The 11,106-nt window shown below is 32.3% G+C and overlaps 1 pseudogene; it reads left to right on the forward strand.

The window, feature by feature from the left end:
* Positions 1-1,291: 1,291 nt before the first annotated feature.
* On the forward strand, positions 1,292-6,064 carry LOC142541931 (uncharacterized; annotated as a pseudogene).
* Positions 6,065-11,106: the final 5,042 nt, after the last annotated feature.

Consider the following 11,106-nt stretch of genomic DNA (forward strand, 5'->3'; position numbering starts at 1 on the left):
GTGTTTTTATTTTTTTTGCATTTGCATTTGCATGAGCATTTGGTCACATACACTTAGTGGTCGACTCATTCGAAATAACCCTTTATTTTTACAAAACATGGCGGAAGAACCCATCCAAGAAAATGAAGATGAAATTCAATCTCAACATGATCATGATAGACGAAGAACACTTAGAGATCACATGAATCCTACACGTACTAGTGCACCTTCATGTCTAGTTTTTCCCCCTGATGCATCTCATTTCAATTTTAAGCCTGGTATTATCCAACTTTTACCCAATTTTCATGGCTTAGATTCTGAAAATCCATACATGCATTTACGAGAGTTTGAAGAAGTGTGCAACACATATAATGATCTAAATTGTAGCATGAACACCATTCGACTTAAGCTTTTTCCTTTTTCTTTAAAAGATAAAGCTAAAACTTGGCTACAAAATCTTAGATCGGGATCCATTCGAACTTGGGATGAATTGCAACAACAATTTTTGAAAAAGTTTTTTCCATCTCATAGAACAAATTCTTTCAAAAGTCAAATCATTACTTTCACTCAAAAACAAGGAAAAACTTTTTATCAGTGTTGGGATAGATACAAAGAATTGCTTAATCTTTGTCCACATCATGATTTTGAAATTTGGAGAGTTGTTTCTCAATTTTATGAAGGCTTAACACCTAAAGATAGGCAAATGGTTGAATTTATGTGTAATGGAACATTTGAAGATAAAGATCCAAATGAGGCAATTGAGTATCTCGATTCATTAGCTGAAAATGCTCAAAATTGGGACACTATAGGTACAATCGAACCATCAAACAAGATTCAACCTCCTACATCTGGTGGAGGTATGTACACTCTCAAAGATGAACATGATCTTCAAGCTAGATTTACCTCTTTGGTAAGAAAAGTTGAGGCACTTGAATTGAAAAAAAATGGTCAATTAAAATCTGTTCAAGAAATTGTGTGTCACATCTGTGATACAAGTGATCATTTTACAAAAGATTGTCCCACTTTGCCCTCTTTTAAAGAATGTCTCCATGAACAAGTCAATGTTTTGAACAATTTCAAAAGGCCAAATTTTGAACCATTTTCTCAAAATTACAATCCAGGTTGGCAAAATCATCCAAATTTTAGTTGGAGGAATGATAATGCTGCACAATTTTCACAACTACATTTCCAAAATCAACAAAATTTTCAAAATTATGCACCTTATGTTCCTCCACCTAAAAGAAATTTGGAAGATACATTGAATTCTTTCATTGCAAAGCAAGAGTCTATCAATACTCAAACTGCTCAATCCATGACAGATTTGAAAGATACTCTTGCTAAATTTTCATCTGCACTTAATGTTCATGAAAAAGGTAAATTTCCTTCACAACCTCTGCCTAATCCCAAGGATCATCATTCACAAACTGGAACTTCTGGAACTCAATCGATGGATCAGGTAAAATCTGTTATTACCCTTCGAAGTGGTAAGGTTGTGGAAAAATCCATTCTTGAACCTTGTGAAGATGATGATAAATCAACTCCAAAGGGTAAGGAAGTGAAACCCATAACTTGCGAAGAGGAGGTTCAACAGACAGTGTCACCACCATTCCCTCATGCATTGAAAAATACAAAAAAATCAAATTTGAATTCTGATATATATGATATTTTTAAACAAGTAAAAGTTAATATTCCTTTATTAGATGCAATAAAATAGGTACCATCATATGCCAAATTTTTGAAAGACTTGCGCACTGTGAAAAGAAAATTGAATGTGAAAAAAAAAACATTTTTAGCCGAACAAGTAAGTGCAATCATTCAAAATAATAATACTTTGAAATACAAAGACCCTGGTTGTCCTGCTATTTCATGTATTATTGGAGAACGAAAGATTAAAAAAGCCTTGCTTGATCTTGGAGCTAGTGTGAATTTACTTCCATATTCAGTTTATCAAGAACTCAATCTAGGCGAGTTAAAATCAACTTCGGTAACACTTTTACTTGCCGATAGATCTGTTAAAGTGCCAAGAGGTATGATAGAAGACGTATTGGTCCAAGTTGATAACTTTGTATATCCTGTCGATTTCATAGTTTTAGATACACAACCTATCAAAGCTTGTAATGCAATTCCTGTAATTCTGGGTCGTCCATTTTTAGCAACTTCTAATGCCCTTATAAATTGCAGGAATGGAATAATGAAGTTGTCATTTGGTAACATGACCTTGGAGCTCAATGTTTTTAATCTTTGTAAGCAACCACATGACAAAGGAGATGAAAGTGAAGATGAAAATCTTATTGAAACTCTTGTGGAAGAAAACATTCAAGAAGGGAGTATTCGTGATCAATTAGATATTTGTTCAATTGAAATTGTTAAAGAAAATATTGAAATTGATCTTGATGATTTTATCAGGTATCACTCGTTACCAGGATCAGAGAAAGAATTTGATGCAAAATATGAGAACAAAGACGAACCACCCATATTGGAGTTAAAACCCTTGCCAGAAGAATTGAAGTATGCATTTCTTGGAGAAGATGAAACATATCCGGTGGTAATTTCTTCCAAACTAGAAAGTGATCAAGAAGGTAAATTAGTTTATATGCTTAAAAGACATAAAAATGCAATTGGTTGGACACTAAAAGATCTCAAGGGCATTAATCCACTAATTTGCACACACAAAATTCATTTAGAAGAAAATGCTAAAACATCTCAACAACCACAAAGGAGATTAAATCCAAACATGAAAGATGTTGTGAAAACTGAAGTTCTCAAACTACTTGATGTTGGGATTATCTACCCTATTTCTGATAGTAAGTGGGTAAGCCCAACACAAGTAGTTCCAAAAAAATCTGGCATCACAGTGATAAAAAATGAAAAAGGTGAATTGTTAACAAGTCGAGTCCCATCTAGTTGGCGGATGTGTATTGATTATAGAAAATTAAATGACGCCACTAGAAAAGATCATTTTCCATTACCATTTTTGGATTAAATTTTAGAAAGAGTAGCAGGTCATCCATACTACTGTTTTCTTGATGGATATTCAGGTTATTATCAAATTCCCATTGCACTCGAAGATCAAGAAAAAACTACATTCACATGTCCTTTTGGAACATTTGCATTCAGAAGGATGCCATTTGGTTTATGCAATGCCCCAGCAACATTTCAAAGATGTATGCTAAGCATTTTTTGCGACATGGTTGAAAATTGTTTGGAAATTTTCATGGATGATTTAACTGTCTTTGGGAATACATTTGATAATTGTCTTGAAAATTTGGAAAAAGTTTTAAAAAGATGCGAGGAAAAAGGTCTTATTTTAAATTGGGAAAAATGTCATTACATGATTACTTCTGGAATTGTTTTGGGACATGTCGTGTCATCTCATGGAATTGAAGTTGATAAAGCAAAAGTTGATGTCATTGCCAATTTACCCCCTCCAAAAACCATTAAAGAAATTCGCTCATTTTTGGGACATGCTGGATTTTATCGGAGGTTTATAAAGGACTTTAGTTTAATCTCTAAACCCATTTGTAACCTCTTAACAAAAGACATTGCATTTGAGTGGACTCAAGAATGTCAAAATGCTTTTGATAAAATTATTCGACATTTAACATCAGCTCCTATCATGCAACCTCCTGACTGGTCTTTACCATTTGAAATCATGTGCGATGCGAGTGATTATGCAGTCGGTGCAGTACTGGGTCAAAGAAAAAAACGGTAAGCCTTATGTGATATATTATGCAAGTAGAACTTTAAACAATGCTCAAATAAATTACTCCACAACTGAAAAAGAACTACTTGCTGTAATATTTGCATTAGATAAATTTCGTTCTTATTTGATTGGATCAACGACTATTGTGTTTACTGATCATTCTGCTATTAGATATTTGTTGACCAAACAGGATGCAAAGCCACGACTGATATGATGGATTTTGTTACTCCAAGAATTTGACATTGTGATTAAAGATAAAAAAAGAACCGAGAATGTCGTAGCCGATCATTTATCGAGACTAGTAACAAGATCATCTTGTGAAATGACACCAATTAACGATAATTTTCCTGATGAACATCTATTTTCAGTTACTACTACACCTTGGTTTGCTAACATAGTAAATTTTCTTGTGACAGGAAAAATGCCACCGCAATGGAGTTCCCAAGATAAAAGAAAATTTTTGAATGAGGTAAAAAACTTTTATTGGGATGATCCGTATCTGTTCAAGTATTGTCCAGATCAAATTTTTCGACGTTGCATACCCGACAATGAGGTAAGTAGTGTCATTAAATTTTGTCATTCAGAAGCATGCAGAGGACATTTTTCTTCAAAGAAAACGGCTGCAAAAATCGTGCAGTGTGGATTTTATTGGCCCACTTTGTTTAAAGACACCCACGAAATCTGCAAGATCTGTGAAAATTGTCAAAAATTGGGTGCGATTTCAAAAAGAAACATGATGCCTTTGAATCCTATCATTGAAATTGAAATATTTGACTATTGGGAAATTGATTTTATGGGACCTTTTCCATCGTCGTTTAGATACTTGTATATTTTAGTTGCAGTTGATTATGTTTCCAAATGGATAGAGGCAATTCCATGTCGAAAAAATGATCATAAAATCGTCATCAAATTTTTAAAAGAAAATATTTTTAATAGATTTGGAATTCCTCGAGCCATGATAAGTGATGGGGGAACTCACTTTGTTAATAAACCATTTGCTTCATTAATGAAAAAATATGGTATTACTCATAAAGTAACTACTCCTTATCATCCTCAAACAAATGGACAAGTTGAATTAGCTAATAGGGAGATAAAACAAATTTTGGAAAAAACTGTTAACTCAAATAGAAAAGATTGGTCTCTGCGACTTAATGATGCACTTTGGGCATATCGAACAGCTTTTAAAACATCATTGAATATGTCTCCCTATAGGTTGGTTTATGGAAAACATTGTCATTTGCCTGTGAAATTGGAACATAAAGCTTATTGGGCGATCAAAACTTTAAATTCAAGCATGGATGATGCCAACAAATTGCGTAAATTGCAACTTAATGAACTTGATGAACTCAGAAATGACGCGTATGAGAATTCAAGGATTTATAAAGCAAAGATCAAATCATTTCATGATAAAACAATTCTTAGAAAATCTTTTGAGATTGGTAAAAAAGTTTTGCTTTATAATTCTCGACTTCACATATTCCCAGAAAAATTACGATCAAGATGGACAGTCCCATATGTTGTAAAGCATGTGTATACTTATGGAGCTGTGGATATTGAAAATCCTAAAAATGGTGATATTTTTAAAGTAAATGGACAAAGGCTTAAACCATTTTTAGAAAATTAAATCTTTCAAAAAGAGTTTATTTCCCTTTCTGATCCTTGATTTTTTTTTGTTGCATTTAAGTTTGTTTGTTTTTATTTCAGGTTTTCTTAATATTTTTATTTTCCCGGTTAAATGGAGGATAACGGTACTCCGTGACTCTCATAGTCGGTTAAATCAGTTTCCCACAATTGCTGATACAAAAATAAAAAAAAAATAATTTCTTTTCTTTTCAAAATGGATGAAATTCTCTCAAAAATTTGTAAATATTTTCCCTTGTTTCTGAAAATGTTCTAAGAAAAATTTATGCAGGAAGGTGTGAAAGATTAAGATTGCTAATGCAAAAAGGAATTCCAGAAGATATTCGTCTTGTAATAGAATCTAAGGTCCGATTAGGAGGAGAAGTTCCACAATCATTGCTCATTCGGTATTTGCCTGGATTAGGAAAAAGCACTTATGCGAAAAAACGAAGGGCCAAAAGTTTATGGGTTTGTCATAAGTGTGCAAGATGGACTTGTGACAAACGATGCAGATCTTTGGGATGTGTTTCCAATAACAGAGAAGATAAAATTGGTTTCATTAAGAATGGGCTGAGTAAGGAGTCTTTAGATAACATCTTATTGACTCTTGAGACGCATTCTAGTGGACATGTGCATATTGAACTTCTCCGTTTATGGAAACAATTCCAAGATGAGCGTCATAGTCTTGGGAATCCGACTAAAAAAGACCCTGTTTGCCAATTTATAAGAAAATTGGATGGGAAGCATATCCTCGACTCATAGAAGGCGTTGAATCCGTTTCTGGACGTAAAACCAGAAGAAAATTGTGAGCCACAATCACACTACTGTTTATATGCATGTGTGTCATTATTGTTTTTACTATTTATTCTGTTTACAGCTGTGACCCATAGTTTTGTCATGATAACATATTACTCCTATAAAATCTCTCATCTTTCTCTCTATTTTCGCAGAAAAAAAAAAAGAAAGTAAAAACATGGCTGGATCCTCTGCACAAACATTGAAAAATATTTGTGTATTTTGTGGGTCGAGTCCTGGATAAAATGAAGTGTTTGTAGAAGCAGCGAATAATCTTGGAAAGATATTGGCTGAGAGAAAAATTTACTTGGTATATGGGGGAGGTAATATTGGGTTAATGGGATCTGTTTCAACATCTGCTCATCTTGGAGGTAGTCAGGTTTTGGGTATTATTCCTACAGCTTTAGCTGAAGAAAATATTACAGGTGTTACGATTGGGGAGGAATTAAAAGTTTCTTCTATGTATGAAAGAATCACTCAAATGATTGAAAATTCTGATGCTTTTATTGCACTACCAGGTGGTTTTGGTACATTAGAAGAAATTTTTCACACTGTTTCTTGGGCACAACTTAATATCCATAATAAACCTGTGGGCTTGTTGAATATTAATAATTATTTTGACAGTTTGTTGACATTTCTTGATAAAGCTGTTGAACAGAATTTCATTTCAGAAAATTCACGACGGATGCTCATCTGTGCTTCGACTGCCGACCAATTAATTGATGATTTGGAAGCTTTTGTTCATAAGCCTGATCCGATGATAACAAAGATCAATTGGTCGCAATCAAGCAGTAAGAAAAGGAAGTTGGATCATTGATTCAAAAGTCGTGGATTGGTTTGCGTTTGTTTCAGTTTGTTATCTTCAATAAAATTTCAGGTGCTATCTCTTTCATTACGTACTCTTTATTAATAGTTATTTTGACATTAGGGACAATGTCATATTCTGATTTGGGGGAGAACAAACTTATAAAAAAAAAAATTTAAAAAAAAATAAATAAAAAATAATAATTTATATTATTTTAAAATAAAATCATGTATTGTTTGTATCTTAGTAATTTTTGCAAAAATTGTCATACATTACATGTTTGAAAGATTTAAATTAGGACATGCATTAATCTATTTAAGAATGTTTAAATTTTTATTTGAAAAAAAAGTCAATTTTAATATTCTGATCAATATAAAAATATGATTTATGAAATCTTTTTGAGTGATTAACCATTGTGACAATATCAGGTATTAAAGTATATGGCCCAAGATATACCTTATAAGAGTGCCTATAATTTTAAACTCACACATATTTTGTGAGTGAGCGGAGAGGATTGAGAAAACAGCTTTCGAGCCTTTATTGATCATGAGAGAGACTATTTATTGTTTAGATCTTGAGTTCTTATTTTCAAGAAAAAAAAATGATATTTCGTGAAAAAAAAAGGGAGAAAAATACAAAAAGAAAGATATTGAATATCTATGTAATTTTTAAGTTATATGCTACGACCCATATATCTCTCATAAAAAAAAAAAACAAAAAAAAGAGAGAAAATTTATTGTACAAATTAAATAAATATGTGGTCAAAAAGCATAAACTTAGTCTGATTCCATGATGTTATGCAAAAAAAAAAATAAAAATAAAAAAATATCAGGAAAAAATATATAATAAGAACAACTAGATTTTGAATCAATGGATTTTCTATCTTTTGATTAGTTTGGCTCGTTTGTCTGTCTGCATTCTGTAAACCATTTTTCTGAGCATTTATCAGTATTCCAACTCTATGAGAGAAATCGTTGCCATAAATTGAAACATTTATTAACCTGTGAGGATATGGAGTCGAGACTCTTACTAGGAATTTCTGAAGGCCGTGTACATTTAACTACCTGAAATAAGCTTTGAATTGATCATCTCAAATTATTTCATTAATTATAATTATGATGATCTTGATATAACTTTGACAGTTTTCAAATTTAATTTAAACACTTAGATAGTTTTGATTACATTTCTATTTAAATTAATCAATATGTTTTGTATTGCTATTAACGCTTAAATTGCTAGGGACTAGCAATAAGCTGGTTGTGAGGTGTGATAAACATAAAAATTGTACATTAATTAAATATTTTATAATATAAATATATAGTTTTTGTTTTATTAAATGTTTAAATATTATATATTTTATAATAAATTGTATAAAATATAAGTTGTTGTGTAATTACAAGTTTTTACTATTTTTTACAGGTTCGATAAAACAAGAATAAACTTGGCGTTGCAAATGAGATTAAGATGATTCTTGGACCTGTAGAAAGTTGATGTTAATATCTACAATATTGGTGTCAAGCATGAGATAAAAATCCTCTCACAATTGGGATCCTAGTATTTTGACCATATCTCTCAAATTACTTGGTCAAATGATTTGAAAAAAATACCACAACTAGACAACTCAATTATCCACATGTTTCTTTTTATGTGAAGAAGCAAATTCCAAGAAGAAGATTTTCAAAAGTGATGTGTAATATAATATAATATCTTGGAACACCAATGAAAACTTTTGTGTAAAAAAATAATATTTTATTTGTGGTTGTCTCCCCAAATTTGGATATAAATAGGGGTGCATTGTAATGTATTGAGATATCCCTCATTCTATGAACAAACCTTTGAGTTCATAATATTTTTCTCTATATTTTTTCTTTATTTCTTCATTTAAATATAATTAGCATGTTAATTTCATATTCAAAGTTTTACACTTTGAATAATGAATAGCTAACTTCCTAAAGTTGAGATGAAAAGGTGAAACTCTTGGCATGATAATAAGGTTACTAAAAGGTAAGAATCTATGTTTTATATTATTTAATCATTATTTATTGTTTATGTTATATTTATTTCTTTAAGCATTTTTATACCCTACTTATAAGTGGGAGTTTTGATTTATTGTTGCTATATGTTACACTAAATTCTTGGAACCATTTAAATGTTAGTTTGGTATTACCAACCATTTAAAGTGGATGCCTTGATTTTTGATATATGAATATATTATAATATTAAATTCTTGGAACCATTTAAATGTTTGTTTGGTTTTACCAACCATTTAAAGTGGGAACCTTGATTTACTATATATAAATATATCATAATATTAATTTCTTGGTACCATTTAAATGTTAGTTTGGTTTTACCAACCATTTAAAGTGGGAACCTTGATTCAGTGTTTACAAATTTATATAGCACAATAAATACTTGACCACATTTATAAGTTTTGGTATATATTATATACTTATAAGATAATAATATATAACATAATATAAATATGATTATTTAATTTATTGGAACCATTTTATTAAGTGGATTTCAATAATGTTCGTTAATGTTAACTTTATTAAAATACCAAGAGTGGATCCTTTAATCTCAACTACTTAAATTAAAATTTGAACAATTAAAATTTACCCATTAAAGATTCAAACAATTAAAATTAAAAAGAAACAAAAACAAAAACAAAACAAAAAGACATTGTAGTGGACTTGTAATTACCTTAGCTTCCCTATGGATACGATATTCGGACTCACCGAATTATACTACTTGTGGACAACCTGCTCTTGGGAGTGCAACAATCAAAGTCGCAACATCGCGCATATGAGCGAGACCTTCTGTCCTCGCCCAATACAATATCACATGCTTTACCAAATTTGGTCTCGGAGTGGTCCTTCTATAATCATATCAATACATAATCAATAATCTCAGATTAACAGAATAAAATCTCGGGCATTACAATTCTCCCCCTCTAAGATCTGATTTCATCCTCGAAATTACAGGCAATCAAATCACATATAAGAAGGAGATATACAGAAGCTAAATAAGAAAACTCACATCAATGAAATAACTCTGGAAATTTTGTCTCATATCTGATTCAGTTTCCCAAGTAGCTTCTTCAATGCCATGACGACTCCACTAAACTTTCACAAGCGGAATAGTCTTCGTTCTGAGTTGCTTTTCTTTACGATCGAGAATCTGAATCGGTTTCTCAAAATAACTCAGAGTTTCATCAAGTTCTGCCTCGTCTGGCTGAAGAACATGAGAAGCATCAGGAAGATATTTCCGCAGCATAGACACATGAAAGACATCATGTATACCAGATAGAGAAGGAGGAATGGCAAGTCGATAGGCACGAGTACCTATCTTTTCCAGAATCTCGTACGGCTCAATATAGCGAGGAGATAATTTTCCTTTCTTGCCAAATCTGACAATGCCTTTGAAAGGACAAATCTTCAAAAATACTCTGTCTCCTTGCTCAAACTCTAACGGTCGACGTTGAATATCTACATATTTGGCCTGTCTGTCCTGAGCTGTCTTCATTCTTTTCTGAATCAATTTCACTTTCTTAGTCATATTTCGAATCATATCAGGAGGTATCTCAGATATCTCATCCCAATAGAGAGGGGATCTGCACTTCTTGCCATACAACGCTTCAAACGAAGCCATCTCTATACTCGTTTGATAGCTGTTGTTGCACGAAAACTCACAAAGAGGCAAATAATCTTGCCAACTAGTGTCAAATTCTAGCACTACAGCTCTAAGAATATCCTCTAATGTTTGGATAGTCCGCTCTGACTGTCCGTCTGTCTGAGGATGGTATGCTGTACTCAGATGTAACTTCGTACCTAGAGCTTGTTGCAAACAGTGCCAGAAGTGTGAAGTAAATCGGCCACTTCTCTGACATAAATCTCTGCCATCTGATCATGTCTGTACGTCATCTTGTACAGAATAAAACATGCTGATTTGGTCAATTTGTCAATAATAACCCAAATTGCATCGCAACCTCGGGAGGATCGTGGTAGCTTCGTCACAAAATCCATAGAAATGTGATCCCATTTCCATTCAGGAATAGATAAGCTATGCAACAGACCTCCTGGTTTCTTTCTTTCAGCTTTCACCTGTTGGCAATTCAAACATCTGGACACAAAATCTGCAATGTCTGATTTCATCTGTTTCCACCAAAACTGTTTCTTCAGATCATTGTACATCTTTCTGCCAC

Source organism: Primulina tabacum, chromosome 4 (genome assembly GCF_025594145.1).
Source record: "Primulina tabacum isolate GXHZ01 chromosome 4, ASM2559414v2, whole genome shotgun sequence".
NCBI lineage: Eukaryota > Viridiplantae > Streptophyta > Magnoliopsida > Lamiales > Gesneriaceae > Primulina > Primulina tabacum.